The 5,261-nt window shown below is 37.9% G+C and overlaps 1 non-coding gene across 1 annotated transcript; it reads left to right on the top strand.

Annotated features, from left to right (window-relative positions):
* Positions 1 to 600: 600 nt before the first annotated feature.
* On the top strand, positions 601 to 707 carry LOC120252214. Its single transcript, XR_005533754.1, has one exon. It is a non-coding gene; the product is annotated as a small nucleolar RNA R71 (small nucleolar RNA).
* The last annotated feature ends 4,554 nt before the right edge of the window (positions 708 to 5,261 follow it).

Raw genomic sequence — 5,261 nt, 5'->3', positions numbered from 1 at the left:
CAGTGCTTTTGATGAATCGAGTCAATAAACCAGTGAGTTCATTGGATGGTTCTGAGGATGAAGAAGAGGACGGTTGTTGTGTACCCTAAGAAAGAGATTTATACTATTGTTGTTGTGCCACTTTCCCTTGTCCTGGTTGACTCCATGAAAAATTCAGATGATTCCTCCATCCTGCATTGTATGTGTTGTTGTACGGATTATTCTGATAGCGATGATTATGCCCAACAAAATCTGCTTACTCAATCTGCCCTGCACTAGTATCAAAAGAAGAAGAATAGCCTGGCTCATTTGGAGGTCCCAACTGTCACAAGGAGGTTCTGACACATGAGAGATTAACTGCATGGTGTCCAACCTCTTAATAATTGATTCAACTTGTGCTATAAGAGTAGTAATGGCATCCACTTGATAAATACTTGCTGCTTTAGCTAGTTTGTTCCTCTCAAACCTCCATTGGTAACCATTGTTTTCCATTTCTTCAATCAAACTGTATGTCTCACTTGGTTGCTTGTTACACAGAGAACCTCCAGATGCTGCATCAACATCTACTTGGTGGCATTGTTTAATCCATTGTAAAAGATTTGAATTTGCATCCACTCTATAATTCGATGTTGTGGGCATTTTCTCAACATCTCCTTGTATCTCTCCCAAGTGTCATACAAGGATTCTGATTCCAATTGCAGAAAATAGGAGATATCACTCCTCAACTTAGTGATCTTTGCTGGAGGGAAGTACCTTGTAAGAAAAGTTTCTGACACATGCTTCCATGTTGTAAGAGACCGTAGTGGTAAGGAACTTAGCCACTATTTAGGCCTTTTTTCAATGAGAACGGAAAGAGTTTCAGGCGAATAGCATCCTCAAACACATTGCTCGCCTTAAAGGTATTGCAAATTTCTAAGAAACTCCTTAAATGCTCATATGGGTCTTCATCCTGAAACCCATCAAACCAGCACATCTGTAGCACCATTTGAATGAAATTGGGCTTCAATTCAAAGTTGTTCGCCGCAACAAGAGATCGTATGATGCTTGAGCCTACTCCTTCAAGATTTGGCCAGTATAATCAGAAATGTTTTGTTGTTAATTTCCAGCCATCTCTTCTTCTTGACCAACTTCTACACTAATTTCCACTGACCCTATCTCACTCAAATTGATCTGTCTGATTCTTCTTCAGAAATTTCTTTCAACTTCAAGATCAGGGTTCACCAATGGGGAAGAAGTGCTTTCGCAAGTCATACAAATGTACCTACGCGCAAAAGATAGGACAGTGTAAGCTCACAAGAATTAAAAGAATGAAAATGAAAATAAAACCAAAAATAATGATTAAAAAGAAAGAGAGAAAATAGATATTCACAAATATGAACATTATTAACAAACTAGATCACTATAGTCCAAATTTTTCTAAAGTTGCCGATCCCCGGCAATGGTGCCAAAAACTTGATGCACTCTCCGCAAGTGTACGGATTGCACACAAGTAATACAGTGGTACCCTATGAGGGGTAGGGTTGTCGAACCGCAGGGACTGGACTTGAAGTACTAATTCTTCTTCTAATCTCTAGTTAAACAAGAATAGGATTCAGTTTACAAAGAGAAAGTAAAACAAGTAAAAGATAGGGCAAGTGGAATTATCAGGCGGATTAGGATAGAGTGTTTCAACAGCAAGAGAGCAATGCCCCGGGAAGATTCCTATGAGCTATAGCATGCTGACTGATTTCTAATGCCTACCAGGTACATTCTATAGTTCTCAAATACACCAAGTTTTGCTATAGTACTATGGTTTTACACACATCGAGTTTTGCAATCACATGAGGCAACTACAACTATGGCAATTTACATACCAAATTTTACCTAAGCAACTAAGCAAATCAAACACATCAAGTTATGCAAATACAAGATTAAACACAAAAAACCAAAAGAACTCTGTAGATTATTAGAAGAAATATTCAAAGCATGCAAAACATCATAGTTCAACATCCTAGGGCACCTAGAACGGTTAGTCCCTCATGGATGGGTGCAACATGGAAGAAACAAATAAAGATCTAAGGGAAGAAGACATGACTCCCTCCTTCTCAAGATATTCTTCCTAGTTGAGCTCCTTATGCTAGCCTCACTTCCCTTGTGCTTCCAACTCATCCTTAGTTCCCTTCAATGGTGTGGTGAAAGCTTGATCTTCGCCTTCATCAAAGTCCTCCCGGTGGAGAAGAAAATCCCAAGACAAAGATGAGCTTGAAACCCTAGAAAGTTGGAGTTAAAAGGCTGGCTTCAGGCTCGACACGGTCTAAGGACGATCGTGCTTAGACCGTGTTATCTCATTGAGCTTTCTGAGTGAATCGGCTAAGTTCTTGCTTGGGAGAATCAGGGGAGGTGCACGGTCATGCTCCGCCCCTGCTTCGTCTGTGCACGACCGTGCTAGGAGCATCTTGAGCGTGCTCCCCGTTGGTGGAAACTATCTTCAAACTGGAATAATCAGGGGGATGAGCACAGTTGTGCTGAGACCGTACTTGGCCTGAGAGCACGCCCCCTGCTTGAATTATCACTGGGTTGTCTCCATGCTGAAATAATCAGTGGAACAAAGCACGCCCATACTCTGCCCGTGCTCAACTTGAGCACTTAGCAAAATCTTTATTCTTTGCTTTTTTCTTCCTCGATTTCACTCCAAATTGCTTCGAGCCCCTAAATCCTGTACAAAGAACAAATATACCCAGAATAGCACTGAATCTACACAAAAATATGCTAGAGGATAAGTAAAAGAATAAATTGAGGGTAAATTAATATGATATGAAATGCACTCATCAGTATGTGTCATTCTTGTTGGTTAGATGATAGGAGCATGAGTTGAAGATGTACACTTTCTTTTTCCGTCATTCTTGTTGGATCCATAGACTTCCATTGTGCTTGAAATCAAGTGTAGTGTAGTAGCATTACTGTAGCACCAATAAATCTTTCTTTTTTTTTCTCTTTTTTTTCCTTGTTTGAGAATGGAGTTGATCTCCATGGAAGTATTTTGGAACTCATTGGAGTCAAGTTTGAGTCAACCTAAGCCTTTATTAGAGTTGCATTGAATATAGATTTAGGGTTTCTTCTATGCATCTCTTCTTCATGTTTTTCTTGTTGCTTCTTATCTCCTTGTTGGTTGGGTATTGTTGTGTGTGTGTGTGTGTGTGTTTTGGTTAGGTGGTGAATGCTCAAACCGAGGCAAGGAACCGGCGGAGGACTAGCACCCTTGTGGAAACTAGTCCAACTAGTCTCCTAAGTTGTGTGAGTGGGTTATGTTAAAATTCATGATTCTATTAGGATCTTTAAATGCTTTTACACGCTTGATGAAATTATTTCTTGTCTTTATCATATTTAAATCAATGCTTTCATTGGTTTGAAATGGTTTACTATGTTATTGCCTTTTATATGAAATTCCTAAACATATGAATGAAAATGACTATGATTCTACTTGTATTCATGGATTTGAATAGTTTGTGAAACTTCTTTTTTCACATATTCACACTTTTAACATTCTATGATTATGAAAATGATTTCAATTTTGAAACCCGAATGCTTGTCCTAAATGTGGACATTGTGATATGTGAATGTGAATTGTATTATTTGGACACCCCCAGAGCTTGAACATATACATGAAAGTGTTAGCTACGACCTTGATGTTCTTGCCAGTGTTTAGTTTTGATGGTGATGAGGTTGTATACCCATCTACTGCAGTAGTGGGTCCTCAAGCTCCGGCCTTTAGAGGCAGTGTGGTGGACTTGGATCATGTCTGGTACCCAATTTGGGTGGCACGAAGAATTCTTGATTGGGTAATACACCGAGAACCCGGGGTCACCACACGGGGTCTCGGTGGGCCAACGTCAAGGGTATGAAGAGTTTGACAGCTCAGGACTTAGTCACGATGGTAGCTAAAGTCAGAGAAGTTTTTCAGGCTATTGTGTTTGAGAATGGTGTTGAATTACATTTTTTGCAAAACTATGATTTCTTGAATTGGTGCTTTAAATTTTGGGCCTCCTTTATGATATTAAATATCCTTTCTGGAAAGATGGTTTTATTGATAAGTTTGAAACAGATTTTGATTGTAGCTTCATTTGGATTGTTGTATTATGCCAAAAGCTTCCTTGTGAACCTTGAAGTTTTTATTCAGTTTCAAAATGCCAAAATATTTATTGTTAATGATTTTGTGATGATGTTCATGATGATCTCTTTAAAATTTAGTATTAAGCCAAAATGATTATTGGTAAATGTTGGAAGCTTCATTTAATAAAATTGGTTCTTATGCCCATTATGGAACCTATTTATATATGTTGATATATATATATGCTAAAATGTTTTGAAGTTATATGTATACTTGTAAAAGCTTGTTTATTTGAATTAAAATGTTATGGCTTCATATCTTTATAGAATTATGCTAATCCACTCATTGGGTGACTTTAGTTACACAACCCTCTTCCCTCTTTCTAGGGTATAGTGTTTAGTGGCGTTACAGCGAGGCGAAGTGCTTAGCATCTACTTGTTTCATTTTTCTTTACCTTGAGCGTTGGTGTATGTTTGTTTCTTTTTTAACATGGTTTCATTGTATAAAAAATATGGATCCACTAGTGTCCTTGACTCTATGAACATGTATTACTTGCATATTTGTCTTGTTGGAAACCTTAGTTGTATATTATGATTTGTATGCCTCTTTGAACCTTCAATGGCAGGCTTTATGAAATTCTTAATTCTTTGTGCAATTATTGAATTCCATGCTTGTATGATTCTTTACTTGTGATTAGTGTTCAACTTTGTGTAAATCCAAGAGGTTGTAAGCCTTGCGGCGACTTAAGGGTTGGGTAGTTTGTACCCTTCCTCAAGTTGTCACGGTGGTTGTCGCGTGCCGATTCTGCGAGACAAGGCGTGACAATATTATTCTTTAGCATCATATCACCTAGTTAAAACTTAACCTCTCTAAACTTAGAGTTATATAAATGCCTCATTCACTACTAATAATCTATTGTTTTAAGTTATGTTGAGTCCTACTTCTCCTCCGGTGTTCCAGCTTTTCTCAAATGACATCCTCATTTGCATTCAGATCAAGATCTTGTGTTCCATAAGTCGGCATCAAACTTTCCACTAGAATTATTGATATTGCACTAAAATTATGATCAAATGAAAATTTTCTAGTTAGGGTCTTACTACTTGTTTGATAAGTCGATGGTGTGCTAGGCATTACTTCACATGACTGGACTTAACTTTCATAACTCTATTCTTCAAATTTTAGATTAATTTTTCAA

Source organism: Dioscorea cayenensis, chromosome 20 (genome assembly GCF_009730915.1).
Source record: "Dioscorea cayenensis subsp. rotundata cultivar TDr96_F1 chromosome 20, TDr96_F1_v2_PseudoChromosome.rev07_lg8_w22 25.fasta, whole genome shotgun sequence".
Lineage (NCBI taxonomy): Eukaryota > Viridiplantae > Streptophyta > Magnoliopsida > Dioscoreales > Dioscoreaceae > Dioscorea > Dioscorea cayenensis.
The sequence above is the reverse complement of the archived record's forward strand: the minus strand, read 5'-3'. Positions and strand labels throughout refer to the sequence as shown.